Source organism: Marmota marmota, unplaced genomic scaffold (genome assembly GCF_001458135.2).
Source record: "Marmota marmota marmota unplaced genomic scaffold, marMar, whole genome shotgun sequence".
In the NCBI taxonomy this organism is placed as follows: domain Eukaryota; kingdom Metazoa; phylum Chordata; class Mammalia; order Rodentia; family Sciuridae; genus Marmota; species Marmota marmota.
The window spans coordinates 16,402,180-16,421,991 of NW_025999913.1; the positions used below are offsets into that span (position 1 = coordinate 16,402,180).

Genomic DNA, 19,812 nt, shown 5'->3' on the forward strand with positions numbered 1-19,812 from the left:
GGGGGGGGGTACTTGCCAGTGTCCAGAGATGCTTTTGTTTGTGGGGATTAGAGGTTGAAGATACCACTGGCCTCCAGGGGGCTGAGGCCATGAGTGTGGCCAGACTTTCCATAGGACGGTCCCCAGCACAGGCCCCAGCACAGCAAAGAATTATTGGGCTTGGTGTGTTCACAGTGGTCAGATACAAAGAAAGAATCATGGAAATCAAAAACCTCACTACCACGTGGAGGACAGCCTCCCGAAAGGGAGAATTTGGAGATTGAATGTGTCAATGACGGTAGGAGCGGGTCCTGGTGCGTTTGAAGGTGATGGGTCGGGGTGTTCTGCAAGCCCACACACACGTTTGGAAAGTTGTATCCTGAGACACGAAGGATGGGTCATCAGGAAGTAGCATGTACCGACAGGCCCGGTGCCGTGGAAACCACCTGCTTTAATTTCTGTTCCTATCTATGAATAGAACTTGGTCACTGCTGTGGGCCTGCTTCCTGTCCCGGGCCTCTGGAATGGCCTGCTCCCAGCCACCACCGTCCTTGGTGAGGAAGGAAAGGAGAGGGAGTCCCAGGCTCCTCAGGAACAGTGGAGGCAGGAGCTGGTCTCAGTTATGGAACTTTGGAATAGAACCAGACACACCTCCTACCCCTGCAAGAGGGCTGGCTCATCAGGGATTCCCACAGGCAGCTCTGGGCCCTGCTGGGTCCAGGTCTCCCCGCCCAGGAACTGCTGAAACCCGTGTGGGCTCTGACAAAGGGAGCAAGGGAGGGGCGGGAGGAGGGAGGCAGATAACAGCCCAATGTAATCAGCATTTTATTACCGTCCTCAGGAAGTAGGAATAGGAAAAAAAGTAGGTTGGAGCAAGGAAAGTTAATTATGTGAGGTTATTTGACAGGAAATTACTAAATACAAACAGACAGAAGAAACACATTTTAAAGCAGGCTAGGAAATCTCAAGTTACTCTGCTGTGTGCATTCAAAACCCCCAAAGCAAATTCTGAAAATAGCAGTTTAAACAAAAGCTATCTTATCTGATAAAAGTATTTCAAACACAAAGGGAAATTTATATATTGGGCAGGCAATCTTAAAATAAACCGATTTTGTTGATAGCACTGCAAATTTAATTGTGGGAAAACCCCTTCAGATATCTGAATTTATCTTGTAAATGTTTTGAATTTATTTTGAATCCGGCATTTCAGCTCTATGAAGGTGTGTTTCTGTGCTTCCACTCTGGAAAATGAGGTATAGCTGAAGTAAAATGAAAAGTACTTGTGTTGGTATTTCTTTTCAGTATGATTTCAAAATTCATTGTGAGTTCAGTATGAATCTTGTTTTTCAGAAGAATGTTGTATCAATAACAGAAGAACTGAGAAAGTGTTATCTAAGATACTGATTTCCAGAGGTCATATATTTAAAGCCTTTTAATTATTCTGTAAATGATCAACTTAATCTCATTTATTAAGTTGCAACAGTTGGCAAAATTTGCAAAACTTCTGTGCATTAGCCAAACATATTTGGTAGTGTTTTTCTTTACAAAGCTAAGGGATTAAAGAGCAGGACCTTCTCCTGCTACTGAATGGTCACTGCTAGAGCAGAGAAAGTCTGGCCAGAGTGGCTATTGAAGAATCTGGCACTCATAATTAAGGCTGTCATCCTTGAAAAAATAAGTATGCACACATATACATGCAGGTATACATAGTCATATATGACTTTTCCACAGAAAAATTATCTCTAGATATTTATAGTGGGATTCTTTAAGGACATTTTTTGAACAGTTGAAATATTGAAAAGTCATATAAAAATTGGGTGGCTGTGAAATTGCCTGTCTGTGAATAAAGTCACACATTCCATGCTAGTTCAAAGAAAAAGCAGTATTTTGAAAACAAATGGAGCTCAAAGTCTGCATTCCTTTTCAAAGGCCAACACCTGTGAAAGGAATGCAGGTTGATTCCACTTGACCTTCCACTGTGGAGCTGGGGGGGGGGGCAGGGGGGCACTTCAGGGCTGAGGGTGGCTGAGGAGGACCCTCCTCCACAGCCTGGAAGGGGAACAGTTAGGAGCAGTCGGGAGTGCATCCTGCCTCTTGCTCTGTATGCCCTGAAGTCACGGGGTGATGGATAGGCAGCTGCAGAGACACGCAATAAGCCACAACCCCTCTGAGCAACCAGGCTTACAGTTTTGCAGATCCTGGGAAACCCCGGGCAGACAGTATCAGCAACTGAGTCCTGGTGTGAGAGAAAGGCATCCTGGATGCTCCAGACAACAGATCCTCATGGTGCATTAATAATTTTTTAGGCCGGAATTCGTTGCCTTGAGTGGTTTTCCTCTCCTTTAGGCACTCACTGTAGTTCAGCAGTTTACTGTGGTGTCTGAGGAGCTAAATGTACAATTCAACATCAGGATGAAAGTTAGAATATTCTTTTGAAACTAAGAATGCATTCGTCTATGCACCTTTCGATGGGAAAGCTCAGCGGTCTGGCCTCTCTTCCCTCCGTCGTCCTTAATTCTTTATTCCTTCATTCAACAAGTCTTCCCTGATTGCCTGTTAGGGGCCAGGAAGGAGGGTCAAAGCTGAGGACTCAGCGCTGGGCCACACGGATGTGGTGCCTCCTTGTTAGAGCTTACGGTTTACTGTCATGTGGTCACACCTGCCCTACATCCTAGCTCTGTGATGTCGGGCCAGTGACAGTTCCTCTCTTCCTTAAAGTTTATTTCTTTATTGTGTAAGTTAAAGGGTTCCTCCACAGGAGCCATAAGATCCCGTTCAGTGCAGATTTCTTCTGGAGATAGACTTTTTCACGCATTTTGATCTCTGTGACCTCGCCAACTGCTCCAGGTAGTGACCGATGGTGTGGGGACTGAGTCCGTCAGCCTCCATGTCTATATGCAGATTGGAGTGCTGCTTTGATTTCCAGACCAGACTTACCTTCTGTGTATCTCCAACCTGTCCAGCTAGCGGACACACAACGCGATTTCTGAAGACTTGGGCTACTGTAGAGCGGGGGCCTGGGTTCCATCCATACTGGAGACGTTTCAGTCAGCGCTGATGGTCTTCGGTCCCAGGAGAGCCTGGTTCCTGTTGTCCCTTACTGAGCCACCCGGCCAGGCAGAGCTGGCAGACAAACCACGCTCCAGGCGGGACAACAGAGAGCGGTTTCACACAGTCTAACGCCACTGGTGATGTCAGTGAGCTCAGCCTTGGCCTGTGTCATCTGTTTGTGTAAATAAAGTTTTATAGGAACAGCCGGGTCCATCAGTGGATGCACTTGGTGTTTGCAGCTGCTCTGGGGCTTTAGGGCACATCGGGCAGCTAGGACAGGGACTGTCTGTCCCTTAACAGGGAGAATTGGCTGAACCGGGGTTATAGGACGCATCGGCAGAACTCGGGGCTCCCTTCTCTAGATTTTAAGGTGTGTGGGCTGCTTCAGGAAGAACAGTTTTTCTGTGTTCTTTGCAATATGTCTCTGAGGGTTGAGCCTGCCTCTGTGACTTTGGATTCCATGCTGTGGAGAGAGCAGAATTTGATTGTTATCTGTTTGGAGGACTCGGTTTCCACGGCTGGAGTCATCAGTATCTGGCCTAACCCTAAGTTGTCTTTGAAGCGTCTTTATTCTGTTAAATATGGATCCTTTTCCTCTGCACTTCTGTGATGAGGAAGGATCAGACCAAACTCCAAGCTGCAGAAGCCCTCAGGGCACATTTCCTACCATTTCCTTCTATTTTCCTGTGGTTGGGTGCTCGGCATCTACAGCAGGGTTGAAGTCAAGTGGGGGAAGTTCTGACATTGGCTGGACCCAGGCAGCAAGCTTAAAGGCAACATCATCGGACTAGGACGGCCAAGGACAGCAGGCCCAGCGACCAGGGGAGGGCACGGGGAGAGCAGGAGTCTATCCTGGGCATCTCCCAGGGCTGTGAATGGGTTTGTGTACCAGGGTCAGTGTCCCTGTGAAGGTTTTAAAAGTGAGGGGTTACTCAGTTACTCAGGAAAGACTCATTACAACAGAGTATGTCAAAATCGGGGGGAAATAAAGAAGTTTAGGAGCAAATCAGGGCTACTTTTATAGGTTCGGAAGTGCCTACTAAGACCCAGTGCTACCATAGAATGATTTCTGATTGAATGTAGGTTCCTTTGATGTGTCAACTCTTTGGAATTCAAAGTGGACCCATGAAAAACTGATGTGTGTGACTTGAGGCTGCATGTTCACAGCCAAACTGCTGGAGAGTCCATTGACTTCATCCACATGAAACACCTACTGTGTGCCAGATGTTGGGCTGTGGTCAGGGGACTGAGTTCCTGCCTCTGAGGGGCCCCTGGGAGTGACCTCCCCCCAAGACAGATGTGCAGGGGAACACGGTGTGAAGGGGCACATTTTGGGGAGAGAGTAGAAAAGGCCACTCAGAAAGGGTCCCCGTGAAAGGACCCTGCCTCTTCTAGCTGCTGTAGTGTCCCTCCATAAGCCACATGTGACTTAATCTCCACTGCCCACTGCATTCAGAGACAGCCTTTGGAGGTCACAGGTTGGAAGGGCTCTTCCCATGGATGGGATCAGGGTTGCTATGAAGAAGGTGAAGGGCACTGCCCTGCTCCTCCTGTCCCAGGACAGCAGGGGCCACCTGTGGATGGAGCTCCAGCCCTCCCTTCCCATGTGGTCACACCTGCCCTACATCCAAGGCGGGCTCCTTAGCCGTGGGCCTCCCAGCCTCCAGAACTCCAAGGAATCAGTTTCTTTATTGATCAACTCCCCAGTCGGAGGGGTTTTGTTATAGCAGCAGGAGTGGACCAACACTGGCCACATCCTTGTCCTCGAGAGGGGAGTGTGTGTAGAGGCCTCTGAGGCCGGCCTCCCTCACCCACTGTGGCCTGACGTTGCTGGCTTCACAGCTGTCCCTAAGCTCTGTCCTGGGGAGGGAAGAGACCCCAGCCACCTCAAGTGAATGGCTTCCACCCTGAGAGGGAGGGAGATGGGGTCACGTGGACTGTGTGTGGAGCAAACCCGAAGGTGCCATCCTGCAGAGGCCTGCGCAGCCCTGAGGCCACCAGCCTCAGCCCTCCCTCCTCGGGCTGGCTGGGCTTTCCCTGATGGTTCTGCCCCTTCCTTTGGCAACTCGTAGACTCCCTTCCGTCTTCCCAGGAGATTTTATGATTAACAGAGATAAAGGCAGGAAATCTGTAATACAGTACTGACTTCCACCTTCGCCAGATCTCACACACCCACACCCACACACACTCACTCATACACACACATACATACACACCCACACCCACACCCACCCACACACACACACACACACTCACACTCACACACACATACACACCCACACCCACACCCACCCACACACATACACACACACACTCACACACACCCCTACTCACACTCACACACACATTCACACATACACACCCACACCCACACTCACACGCACCCACACACACACACCCACACCCACACCCACACACCCACACCCAGACTCACATGCACTCCCCCCACACACACTCACACTCACACACACACACCCCACACACATATATACACACATACACACCCACATACACAGTCACACACACACATACACACACACCCCACACACACACTCTCACACACACACTCACACACCCACACACTCACACACACATACACATTCACACCCACCCACACCCACCCACAGACACACACACACTCACACACACACACACTCACACACCCACACACTCAGCCTGCAGCCCACAGAACAGTCAGTCTGGAGGGAGGAGATCTAAGGCCAGCCTTCTGCCTGGGCCGGCCGAGGGCCCCTTTCCCAGACAGTCCACATCCTGCCCTCGCAGGCCTGAGCCTGGCAGAGGAGGAAGTGGGCGCCTGCCTTCTCAGGGACGTGGTCTTCCTTCATTCCAGGCCTCGGAGAGAGAGAGAGAGAGCTGGCGTATGGGAATGATGAGCCACATCTGCTCGCGTTCATGCCCAGCTCCGGGAGGGGAGGCGCGGTTTTGAATTACCCGAGGACCAGGCTCAGCCCCGCTGGATCCCTGTAAAGATGGCAGGTGCAGATAGACCCAGGGCAGGGCCCTATCACACAGGCCCGGGTCAAATAGCCAGAGGCCTGGGGTGGGTTGCAACAGGACACCCTAATCTTGATTCCTCTGTGCTTCCTCTCCCTAAAAGGGTGGGATTGGATTTGGGGTGGGAGGAGAGTGGGTGGAGCTGCTCACACCATGTAAGGGAAACCTGGGCTGCGGGTCCTGTCTGGACGGCCGGGCAGAAAGGCCAGGGAGCAAGAGGCCACTGTTAGTCCCCAGCTGCTGTGGTCTGGGGCCCTGCTGGGCCCTCTTCAGAGGAAGGGAAGCTCCGGGCTGTGCTGGGGCCTCTGCCTGGAGGGGCAGGCAGGCCAGGTGGCTGGGCGGGGCTGGGTCCAGCTGCAGGTGACCGCCTCCGCTGTGCCCCTGCTGAGTGTCCAGGGCAGGGGATTATGCATCCTCTGGGGCCTTTCAGCGCTGTAGATAAACTTAGCAATTACAGTGCGGTTTGGGAATTTCCCTAGGACGAACCAGGACTTGTTTCCAAAACAGCACCTTTCAAAGCAGGCAGAGACTTTTAGAAATTAGATAATTGTGTGATATTTATAAAATGAATTACGTTGTGTTAACGAAGTCTGGGCAGATGGTTCTGATGCCGAAGTGAACAACACCTTATGATTCATCAAGGTTGGGGGGAAAGAGCTTTCTAAAAAGTTCCTCCTTTACAGCTGAGTCTGAACAAGGAATGGAGACAACTCACAAAGCAGGTGATGCATCTCAGGGCAACGTGTTTATGTCTGGGCGTGTGCGGTGTGGTCAGGTGGCCCCGTTTCATTCATAAACACCAGGCAGCGAGCGTTTAAAATGTGCTTGCCCCTGTGCGCTGAGAGAGACAGAGATAATACTTCTTGCTTTTGTCCGCCGTGGAGCCTCAGTCTACTGGGGGAGACAGATGTATAAACAGATGATTGCGATACAGTGAGCTAAGTGCTAGCAGAACGGTGAAGAGTACCATAATGGAACAGGGGTGTCAGTTTACAGTGCCAGTGGAGAGCCCCACAGGAGAAGCTACATTTGAGCAGTAGGAAGAGAAGGGATTTTGAAAGCAGAGAAGGTTTTTATCTTCTTTTGGCCTCCTTATTCATCAGCTTTCTGGTACCCCAGGGCCTTTGCACTTCCTCATTCACGTTTGCCTCCTCCTATGTACTGCCTCCAGTTAGCTCAAAGCCTTTTGCCTGGAAAACACCACCCACCTCTCTTAGCTGGTTTGATGCAGTAGACATTCCTTGGGAGAAGCCTGACTTCTCTAGGTCTGTTGCTTCCCACAGCACCCCCCCCCACCCCGCCTACCCCCATGTTCATTCTTCAGGCCCTTTGCCCCCTAGCACAGCTGCAGGGTACATCAATTGCATGATGATTTGAAGGAGACCTGCTCTCTCATTAGGCAGAGGCTGCATCTCTTTGTTCAACTCTGGTTCCTGACTAAGTCATCATCTCTTGCATGAATTAGAGGAAGGGCATCCCAGGTTCGGGGAATGGCAGGTAGCTAGGTCCACTGGATCTTGGGCTGCGTGAGTTGAGGGAGGCTAGAGATTGACTGTTTTGAGGCACTTTGAAGACCTGAACCTCGTTTGTGTGTGAGCTCAGTGAATTATTAATTATTAGTAATACTTAATTATTATTATTATTATTTTTTCGTCCCAGGGATTGAACCCAGGAGGGGCTTAACCACTGAACCACATCCCCAGCCCTTTTGTGTACGTTTTATTTTGAGACAGGGTCTTGCTAAGTTGCTTAGAGCCTTGCTAAGCTGCCGAGGCTGGCTTTGAAATCACGATCCTCCGGCCTCAGCCTCCTGAGCCACTGGGATCACAGGCATGAGTCCCTTGCCCAGCTACTATACTTAATTATTAAGACATCAAAATCTGCTACTTGATTAAATTTTCTGTATCAGACGCTTTCAGTTGAAGACAAAATATAAAAATGTTTTGGCGTGTAGTATTGGGACTTGACTTAGTATACTTCCCCCCCCCAAAAAAAAAAAAAGGTCAAATAGAACATACCTGCAGGTAACTACACAACACATAGTTGTATGGCCAGAAGGATTGTCCCATATGGGCCTAAGATGGGACTCTCACCAAGTCGAGAAGTTGGCCCACTCCCCGGAGCCTGCATGGTAACAGTTGGCACTCGGGGTGCCTCAGAAATGGAGAGGAGGGGACAGAGGCTATTCCTTCAGTCTCTGAAGAACAGGAGCGTGTCTTCCTCTAAGGCAGCCCCCAGTGCTTCCAGACCCACTGTGGACCTTGAGGACCTATGGGCGTCTCTCCTGTCCCAGAGGGGGCTGGAGTCCACAGGGTGGACGGTGGGCACAGCTGCAGAATTCCCTGAAACTGAGTCCTGGTCTGACCTCACCAGGGGAGCCGCTTCCTTGGTGAGCTCCTGGGTGTGGCTCCTGGAGGCTGGGCGTAGGTCTGTCCCCCAGTGTTGTGCATGGAGCACTGATGATGCACCCAGCGTCTACACCCTCCCTGGGGTCCCCCAGAACACGTGGGCTGCAGTGCCGGGGACTGGGTGCCTCCTCTGTGGTTCACCAGCTGTGTCCCGGGGCCAACTTGAGTTGATTTCTGTGTTCTGCTGCGTTCATCTGTTGTATGGGGATGAGGCAATCTGTCTCCTAGGAGTGTCTGTGCGGCTTTCATGCATCATGGACCTGAAGTGCTTCCAATAAGAACTGGCATGGAGTACTAAGCACTCAAGAAAAACGCAAGTTGCTCTGGTTGAAAAGACCTTCTTTTTAGACACGAATGGTGTGACTCTCCGTTGTGCACAATCAGAGATGTGAAAAGTTGTGCTCTATATGTGTAATATGAATTGAAATGCATTCTGCTGTCATCTATGACAAACTAGAATAAATTTTAAAAATAAAAATAAATTAAAAAAAGAAAGAAAAGACCTTCTTTTTTACCTAAGAATGTGTATCCCTCAGGGGTTACAATGAGGACTTTTGAGAGAAACTTCTGCGTATAAGAAAATGCTTTCTTATTGACACGAACCATGAGATGTTGCTTGTACATGGCTTAGTCTTACTGTACCTGCCCTGGAGTGTAAGCAAGGTTGAGATTTCATCGTCGTCGGCTAAACCAGAGTGCTATTCCTTTTGTAGCACGTCGACATGACTGGTGGAAAAATGCAAGGTGTCCTTTCACGGCCTATTTTAAAATACTCTGTAGTTTTAATTGAAACTTCTGCTCTGGAGGAATTATTTAGAAATATGTCGTGGTTTGCTATTCTTTGAATTGATGATTGATTGATTGTGGCTATTTTCATACTGGATTCGGTGAATATTTTTTTTCTTTTTGGTGCTGGGGATGGAGCCCAGGGCTTCGCATGTGCTAAGCACGTATTCTACCACTGAGCTGTGTCCCTAATGCCTAGTGAATATTTCTCTTATTCACACGATTGCAACTTGACTGCATTTGCCCTTGATTTTCTGACCCTAGGTATCACTGAGCCTTGTCTCTTGGTGATGGCTGAGTCCTTGGGGGTGTATGAGGGACCCCTGATTGACAGCTCCCGACTCCCCGTGCTGCCCGAGGTGCCACCTTTGAGGTGGCAGTGCCTATGCTGGCTCAGTGTGACCCTCCTGTGAGGTTGCTTTCATAAGATGGCAGGAGAGTCACCACGGACGCTTTGGGAGAGAAAAGAGGAATATACGAAAGGAACAGCTCTTTGCAAACAACACCAAGAGCCGACTATGGTTTTGACCACTCTCTTACACATGGAGGAGGCCTGGGTCTAGACGGACGTCATGTCAGGAAGAAACAGGAGGGACGCGCAGTGAGAGGGGACTTCAGGATCACCTTCAAGGTTATGGGCCAGCTCTTGAGCGTGTTTAGGGGAGGGACCTGAGAGAGTGCGGAGGTCAAAGGAGGGGTCCAGACGAAGCAGCACCTGGAGGGCAGACCCAAAGGAGCAGAGGTGTCGGGAGAGATGAGTAGGCAGGACTCAGGGCGAGGGTCAGGGTTAGAGAAGGAGAATTGGAAATTAATGGAGAGGGGTAAAGGGTTGGCTCAGAGGCACTGCAGTAGAGAGCCTTCTCCTGGGCTGTGGAAATGGGTGCACAGTTGCTCTCAGGCTGGGCTGGGGAGGTTTCTGAGACCCTTTCCAAGCGGTGTGGGCCACCTAGTTTCCGTGGGTGTTTGGCTGAGCGGCGGGCGCGTGCATGATGATTCTCTCCTACCCACTAAGAGCAGCATGCAACCTCAGGAAGACCTTTCACTCCACCAGGCTTTCTGTTAGCTAATGCATTGTCCATCACCAGCCAAGGCCCACCCACCCAAGACTCCTCAAGTTCACTTTTGAAATCTTAAAGGTGCCTGTCTTTGTCGACTGAACTCCATGGCGACAGTTGGATCCCCCTCCCTGCTCGGTGGATCTCTATGGACCAGCGTTGGTGTGAGACCTGTGGCCGTGTCCTGGCTAGAGGGCTCCAGTGTCTGTCTCAGGGAGACTCTGGTTGCTGAGGTGACAGATGAGAGCAGCTGAAGGTCATGGGCACTGTGGGACAGAAGGTGCCTACCCTCAGTTGGGTGCAATTGGGAGAGAAACAGGAAACCTCTACCCTTAGAAGGCAAGGAATATAATCTATCTTTCTGCCCTAGAAACTAACACAGCGCCTGGCCGTAATGGGAACAGTAGGCGTGTAATAGATGGTAGGTCAGGGGTAGCTGGAGGAATTACAAAGGGGCTTCAAGGAAGGAAAGGTTTTGACAGTTTGGAAATGATGGGGTGGGAATGCAGGGCATTAAAGGGCAGGCCTAGACAAATACAGCTCTAAGTCATAAGGGTTTTTTTTGATATGGGCAATCATTTTGTTTTCATGGTGCACGGGAGCACATTTTTGATTCTTAAATATCATTGAGCATTTAGAATTTCCTATTTTCTGTATTTATTTTCTATGAGCGACCATTCAGGTGACTGACGCAAATACTGGACAGGACAGATCAGTGGAGACCTAGAGACCCCCTTCCGTCTTCAGATCCTTAATCTCTAGTTCCACATCTACGTGAAAGTACTCCCTAGAAAAGTTGTACAGAGAACTGTCTTGTAAAATAGGCCCCATGTTAATGGGGTTCAGTGTGATGGCCCCACTCACACATGGAGCCTGAGCTGGTGACACCCCCCGTCCGCCCTCCACCCCTAACCCGCCAGTCCCCGCCCCACCCGCACCGTCCCTCTCACTCACTGCTCACTGTCAGAGAACTGTCAGGTTCTCTCTGAGAGAGAACGCGCGGTGCTTGCCCTGTGGCCTCCCTCCCTGTGCATGACGTCCTCCAGTTCTACTTTTTCTGCAGAACCCGGCAGGATTCTCCCTGCTTCATGGCTGAATAGCACTCATCCTGGTTATTTTTCACATTCTCGTCTTTCACCTATTGATGGCCCCTAAGCTGATTCCACGTTTTAGCTGTGGGGACAATGCTGCAGGAGACGCAGAGTGGAATGTGTCTCCTTTTCTTTCAGATTCATCCTCGCGGTGGGAAGCTGCATTGTCGGTCGTATTCTTTTCTAGTTTCTTGAAGAAACTGTTTCCATAGTGGTTGTTCATTTAATTCAGAATCCCACCAACAGACAGTAGGGTTCCCTTTTCCCACATCCTCGCCAGCATTTGTTATTTTTCTTTTTCCTTCTTTCTTTCTTTGATAGTGGCCATTCTGACCCTGGTGAGATGGTATCATGTGGAATTTGGTAATGACATTGAGCATTTTTTCCTAGGTTGGCCATTTGTAGTTCTTCTTTTGAGACGTGTCTATTCCAGATCACGTTCCCATTTCTAAATTGGATTACTTTTTTTTTTTCATCGTTGAGTTTTTTGAGTGGTTTAGAAATTCTGGAGGTGGACCCTCTGTGACATGAACAGGTGGCCAGGAACCCTCTGCCCACAGGCTGTCACTGCACTCTGTATGACACCCTTCTGTCTGCAGGGGCTTCCCTTCTGCCCCCACAGGCCCCCTTTAGGGTCTCCCCGGCTACCATGTTCCTTTCGAGAGTCTGAGGTCCTGCTGTTGACATTTGAAGAACAGGTCTTGCCATAGAATCCCAGGTGTCTGGCGGTTTTAAAAGTGTCTTTTGTTTTCCTGCAGTTTTAAGGTTTCCCTTTTCCTTGGCTTTTCCTGTAGGTGTGAATTTTTTTGTGTTTGCCAGGCTTGAACTGGTCGCACATCTAGAATCTGGCTTGGTTTCCTTCATCAAGTTCTGGAAGATTCTCTTCAGAGGTTCTTCCTGTTCTTTCTTCTCTCCTTTGGGGATTTTGTAGGAAACTCTGTTCCATATGTCATCCCCCTCCACACGTGTTTTAATCTGGTCATTTTAATCTGGTCTGATATTTCACCCAGTTCATTTTTACCTCCCCAGCTGTGTGATATACTGTGAGGCCCATTTTCTGAATATTTTCCTACCACTGACTGATTCCGTGGTGAATTCCAGTGCGCCCTTTTGAGTCCTTTTATTCTTTACTGGGCTGACTTATTAAGCCTGTCGGTCACAGTTGATTCTAAAGTTCCGTTATGTTAACTATAATATCTCGATTCCCTGTGTGTCCATCGTTTCTGACTTTTCTCTTGATTTTTGGTTGATTCTTATTTTTGTCAGCGTGACTATTTCCGAAGAGTACTGATTATTAACGTGCAGACGGTATTCCACTGTGGGTGATGCTGTCTTCCTCGTGGGAGGTTGGCTGTCTTCTGGAGGCAGGCAGGTGAGGTCAGAGCTCTGTAGGGACCAAGAGTCTTGGTGAGGGCCAGCCTCTTTCTGGCTTTGCTGATGTCACTCACTCCCTGGGAACCCCAGCTGGAAATCTGAGTTGTCAACTGGGTCCCTGTCCCTTAGCAGGCCGAGGGCTGTGATTTTCGCCTGGGCAGCCCTGTAAGACTGAAATACACCCTCGTGAGGTCTTGGTTCTCACCCTGTCTGCAGTGGAGTCCGCAGTGGGTTAGAGAGAGGTCAGATGTCACTTCTCTGCAGTCGCCACCTCATCACAGAAGGTTGGCAGTCTGTTCCTCGAACCACCTTCCCTCTCCTGGTCACTCCAGTCCTCTGTGGGGAAGGTGGGTCTGATCTGATCTGCTCCACGATATTGAAGTAGAAGCTGAAGGACTTTTTGAAAGCGGTCGAATCCTATGTGTTCTCAGGCCTGGATGCTGTGTTCCAGTATTTTCAGATGACACCAGCCTCACCCTGGCTGCCACCCGGAGCCCTTGTTTCTCAGATGCTCTTCGTCAGGCTGGTGGGAAGGTTTTCTATCGCCGTAAGAAAACACCTCCATGTCAGGCTGTATGTTTGCGCTCCGTTTACAGCTTTTAGTCTTGACTAATGTGATGCTCGACTCTACAATTCAGTGCTCCATGGTGACTTCTCTGTAATTTTATTTAGTGAATAAATCGTCTCTGTATTAATTTATCTCCTGACAATGAAATGAATATTCTGGAAAATGGGGATGAAGAGAAGAGAGGGATGTGAGAGCAATTTATAAGATCACAATTGAGATTAAGGGGTTTGGCGACCAACTGATGGCAGAACTGGGAAGGAGGGGTTATTTTGCTTGGGAAAACTGAGGGCATGGTGATTCTGCTTTTATGTGAGCAGAGTTAAGTTTCATGATGGTTCACGATGAATAGAGAATATTCGTACTGGATTATGCTTCCAGAAAGGAGAGAGAGTGTGTGCTAAAAAGAGCTCTCTGGCAGAGTTGAAGTTGTTATTGCACGTCTTAAGGAGGAGGAGAGGACAGTTACTGTCCTAGTCAGTTACTGTCTCCTATATCGTACTACTGCCCACTGGTCAGGAAATGAAGCCACTGGCCTCAGTGGAGCCAGGTGGGGGAGTAAAGCTGACTGAGAGTCATGCAGTTCACCACGGTCCTGGATCTGCATCTGTTCTTCCTCCTTCTCTTTTACAAAATGAAATGCTTTGTGGATTTCAGTATATCTCACCTCTGATGACACCGTAGAGTAATGGTCAAATCCACATGCATGCTTCAAGACAATGATAACCAAGAAAAAGAAAATCAACAACAACAGAGACTGCAGTATTATTGATGGATTCTTCTGTTCCCCGTGATAACTGCTCGTTTCTTTTGACAACTGATATCATCACATCTTGTCCAGATATCCGCTTGACTAAGGTTTTGCTTGAATAATGTTCCTGTGAATTAAAATACCCAAAAATCAGGCAGAGGAAGGGAGGGAAGGAAAGGAAGCTCTTCCTCAGATGACTGGCTTGCTTGGAGGGGCCGAAGGGGACGGGGTCCTAGGGCGGGACCGCCTGGTTGGAAAGTGGATGGAACACGGGCTTGCAGAGCACTTGGACTTAATTTACACGAGTGCTTTTAATCTTGACAATAGTAATGGAATGGAGGTGTAACAACATCCATGAAGTTAGATCCAGATAGAGAATTTTTATACTGGGAAAATAAGCTGATAAAAACAGTGTGCTGCCTCATCTCAAATCCAGCATCCCTAAACTAAAAACTACTGACCCTGCGGCCATTAGCCGGCCTCTCCCAGAGGTCCCGCCTTGTGTTGGGGAACCACAGGGCCATGGTGGGAGCGTCTCCCTCTGTTTCTGGAAGGAGCTGTGCACTCTCGGCATTTAGTGTCATGATTCAACCATGACTTCTCAGGCAGCAGTGTTAGCATGTGCTTAATAACTTTTAAGCCTCTGGGACCAGACTGGAATTGATTTTATCTGCAGTTTGTCTGGTTACGAGGATGCTGTTGAAGAAAAATAAATATTCACCATAGTTTTTATTAGTTCATGGCCCATCGTAAGTCAATGCTATGAAAAGAGTTTCAGTGGCTTCCCCCAATCCCTGGGATTCATGGCTCTCAGTTATCATTGGAACCAAGGTGTGTGTCTGGATGCGGGCAATACTCTGGGGTGGCCGCTCACAGGGCCTGGGCCTTTCCTTCCATCCAGCTGTAAAACACAATGCTCTTGTGAGACGGGGGAGAGTGGGCTTTTCAGGTTAAATCCTCCTTTTCCCTTGGGTAGGACTCCAAATTTTAGATTTCATGGATGAATAAGTAACCTTAGCGAGTGATTTGAGACTACAGTACATAAAAACGTGTCAATAGTTCAGGAAGACTGATGGCTCCCTTGTAACCAAAGCCACCTGCAATTTTTTTATAGTCTTGCAGCCTTAGCCATCCTGAGCAGATAATCAATTCCGTTGCACAAACAGCCACTTCTGCCCACCGAGGAGGCAGACTTCCTCCCCAAGTAGGACTATAAAAAAGAATAACCTACATAATCCAAAGGATCAAAACTTCTGAAATATCAGGCTACTTGTGAAGCTAGCCTTCTGTTCCTCCTCTCCATACCTACCCCACTCTGCTGCTGAAGGCTTCTGCAGCCAACAAGGAGCGTGAGAACAGGTGCAGCATGCAGCTACATGTGCACACAACTACACACAATTACACAAACCACACACAGACAACCACAAACAAATTGCAAACGACTACATACATGACTACACACACAACATGCACACAACCACACACACACACACACACACTTGAGAAGGGAGTATTTTAGTCAAAGTGTGGTTTCTTGCCCAACTTTGTCAGAAGTTTGATCTTTAAAGGATCATTTATTTTTCTCCTTAAGTAGAGGATCAGGTTGCGTTGCAACAACAGCCTATTTGCAGCAGGATTCTGTTCTTTAGTGACTTTCTGCATCTCATTGAATTAAAAATAGTTAGGGGTTGAATTTGAAATCCGAGTTTCTAAAGGGTACGAGGCCTCACTAAAAACACAACCGTGGATTAAATAGTTCCAAATAAAGCCAAGCTGGCTTACCGATAGATAGTTCGTCTCTTCTTCCCTCTCTGTTCCAACGTCACTGTACCCTGGAGGTCGAGGGGCTGGGTTTGCCGTTTCTCAGTGTGCACCTAGGTGGTGGCATTTACCAGGAGCCTGTTGACAGTGTTCAGATCTACACTAATTCATCCAATTTTCTAAAGAGCTTTCCTTTCTGAACAGGGACAGGCCCTGCTGGTAGGTGCTGGGACACAGTGTTGAGCAGGACAGGTCAGGAACCTGCTGTAAGAGTTAGCATTGAAGATGGAGGAGAATGGTCTAGACCAGAAACTAGACTTCTCCAACAGCTGTTGGGGTGCCCTAGATGAGTGGCAGGGTCCCTAACCTCAGAATTTAGCAGAGAGGTGAAATGCCAACAGTCAGGGATTCTGGCTTAGTGTCCTGAGCCCTTTAAGGGTTCAGCTTTGGGCTCTTCAGGTTGTGGTTGCTGAAGCTCAGATGGCTTCAGGGCGTCATCAAATCCACTCAGTTTCTTCTGCCTTGAGCAGAAGGATTGGAAGCCCTGGAGATCAGCCTGTTTAGAAAGAAGCCAGCCTGGGGCACGTTTCACCTTCGAGTCTTTTGGCCCAAGAACCCCTTCTGACCCAGAAAACTCCCGCACATTCTCAGACCCTGTTTTGGGGCAGCGGCGTGAGCTATTGGTAGTTCTTGAAGTGGTTTGTAGAAGGCTGGTCTCTCTGTGACCTTCCCGGTGGTCTTCACAGTCGAACCTTTTCATAATAATTATGGGATGGTGTTTGCCTTTCTTATCACTCTCTTTCTCTCTTTCAAGATCTCAGTGAAGTGTTCCCTGTTCATCTGGGGCCTCTGTACAGATCAGGGAATCCATGTTTTATTAATGATCGGTCATGATGCGGGATCTGGAGTGGACAAGGGATCCATGCGAAGTGCTAGATAGATGTGTGGGTTTTCATAGAGCAGACTGTGGAAGGTTCACTGAGAGTTGTTGAGATGCCTGTGGAAACTACCATGCGGTGAGGTGTTGGTGATCAGACAGAGAACATCCTCAATTACCTGAAAAGGCTATTTTGTGATTTCTCCATTTGCCAATGTTACTCCCTGTTCTGTATGGAGTGACAGAGGAAAGCAATGAAAGGGTCACGTGGACAGAGTTGAGTCTTCACTTCCAGGCTCTCATGTCCCAAGGTCGCGCAGGGACCATCATGAGTTTTAGTCCCCAGCTCCTGAAGAGGCCACATGTCACAGGGAGGGCGTGACATTGGTTCCTTTTGGAGATGCAGCTTTCAGCTCCATGTGCAAAAGGGAAATCCGAGCTGCTTATCGGAACCGTCTGTATCGTCCCTGTGGAAGTGGAGGCCCGGGTCTGCCGACACCCACCCTCAGGAAGACACACCAAGGCGGCTTCTCAGTCTCGGCTTGTTCTCAAGGTCACCCAAGCCATTTTCCCCAAAGCCCGATGTCCTCAGTCTTCTCAGAGATAATAGCACCAAAGCCATCAGTCATCATTTTCTCCTCCTCAATTTTCTTTTTGGCTCCCTGCAATTTTCCACCACAGCCTCTGCAATTCCTTTCCATGGAGCCTGAAGTGGCTGCATTTACAACCAATTTCCAGCTAATATTTGATGCATTCTTTAAAAATCAACCCCACAGTCCTTGCTGAACACGATTTGTACCTTTGGACTTCATAACACCAAAGGGCCCATAGAAGAATAAAATGGTGGTTTTTGTTTGTTTGTTTGTTATTTCATGATTTTTTGAGACAAACAGAGATCTTTAGAAATGGGAGGTGGAGATTTTTTCCTGAAGGGTTAATTTCAAGAATCCAGTTGCTGTTGTGAACAAAGGGAAAGACAGAGGTGGTTCTTTCTTCGTCTCTAGGATCGTACCAGTTCTTATAAAGAAGACAAGGGGAGGGGCAGGGGGTAGATGAAGAAAAAACATCAGATTTTTCTGAGGCGGCTTCCTTCTGGCCTCTGTTGGGTGCCTTATCTGTGGCCCCCTCTGTAAGCCGATCCGGCTCATGTCCACATGACACATGAACCATGCAAAGCTTCCTTTTAAAGAGATTCTAATTCCTGCTTGACAGGCCAGACTGAAGCCCTGAGCAACAATAGTGTTTTGTTTTGTTTTTAAACTAGAGAGAAAGCCACAGTGCACCTGGTATTCCACTGAATCTCTCACCCCAACCCCCCACTTACTTATTTTCTGGAGGGGAAGGGAGAGAAAGTGTTAAAAAAAAAAAAGCCAACCTTTAAATAATAAAACACAGCCCCGTCGGCCAGGAGTCATGCTTTATGAAGAGACATCCACCATTTTTGGCCTGCCTGAAGACTGTTTATGTCTGTGGTCTGTTTTAGATCTCTTAAGAGTCTTGCCATTTCCCTCTCTATAATATTAGCTCATTTATTAATTTGTAAATCTATTCTGAAATGTTATCCTTAACTACCCCCTTTGTGGCAGAGGACCAGAGGATCATATCTTGGGTGATGGATTCTGTCTCTCATACATACCCATGCTCTTGGGTAGACTGACCTTCTGCGGCATCTGGGGATGGAGGGCTGGAACTGGGGTCGTCTGGAAGGAGAGTGTGAGGTCAAATCCAGACACCAATGACGGGGTCCAGGGTTTGCCTACACCCCCTGTGTTGCACATGGAAGCCCTGTTTTATTTATGACTGGCTCGTCAGTTGGGGAGCTATAATAAAGTCCCCTCGGGTATTTAGCTTATCGCAGCACAAGTTCATTGCCGACTGTCCCGGAGGCTGGAAGTCTGCATCAGGGTGGCCGCAGGGTCCAGTTCTGGGAGGACCCCCTTGTGGGCTTCAGCCTGCAGACTTCCTAGTGTTGTTACACGGTGGAAATTGCACAGGACCGCTCCTCCGGGTCCCTTTAGAAGAACACCAATGCTATCTATGAGGACCCCACCCTGATGACTTAATCCTGTCTCAAAGGCCCCACCTCCAGACAGGAACTCACCACATGGATTCCGGAGGGTCACAGACGTTCAGTCTAGAACAACGGTCATTGTACACCTCAGACAGCCTTCGCTTCCCACGATGCACCCTGCGAGTGAGCGCTGAAGGTACTAGTGACCACTGCTGCGATGGCCATGGCGGTGGGATGGAGCTGCCATTTATTATGCACGTGAAGTACCATTTATGCTTTTCTCACTTGATTCACACACCGGCTCTGAGACAAGGTGCCGTCGTCTCTGTTGGATGGATAAGGAGTGGAGGTTTGGAAGAGTTAAAGATCCCGCCAACGCCACTCACCTCAGAATTGGGGAACGGGATGAGAATTCAGTGTGCGCCATGACAAAGCCTCCCCTCCTCGCCTGGCTCGTCTTCCCTGGGACAGGGATTTAATTTCTCTTTAGGGAAAAGTAGAGCCCAGGAATCTGAAGGATCTGCCCACTGAGGTCAGCTGGATGCTGGAGCAGAGACCATGTTGCAAAAAGTTGGTTTGGTCCCCTTCCTAGTAGGTGCTCTCTGTCCACGGAGGGATCCAGTGGTGCTGCTACGTGGTGCTCACGTGGACGTAGCCGCCGCACTATCTCCATCCTCCCCATACCAAGGTGGGCTTCCTGCTTGCCCCACTTCTCCTTTCTCTATGTTTCCCCTGCGATGCTAGCTATGGTGACAGGAGAAACCTCTGAATACCAAAGTCAGGAAGTGTTGGTGGCTTATGGGAACCATCTTCAGGGTTAAGCATCCGAGTGTCTCTTTACACATCCTCCTGCAAGCCGGTGCTCTTCTGGTTGCTCACGGTAGGCTGCGACACTTGTCCTTGGATGATTTTCTCTGGGGACTTTGTGGCATTGCGTATTTCTCAGTGGACACATTTTCAAGCTGTATGCTAGTTCCTTGGGAAGCATTTTCGAAGGTGACGTGGCACCGTGATCGAGAGGGTCATGAACTCAGAAGTGGGACTGTTTTGCTACGGATTGTTTCAGAGCCTGTCACATCCTTTCGTGA

General features: G+C 48.9%; 1 long non-coding RNA gene across 9 annotated transcripts in view; it reads left to right on the top strand.

Annotated features, from left to right (window-relative positions):
- Positions 1 to 19,812, top strand: part of LOC107149427 — a 290,671-nt gene that overhangs the window by 200,144 nt on the left and 70,715 nt on the right. The gene's annotated exons all lie outside the window — the stretch shown is intronic.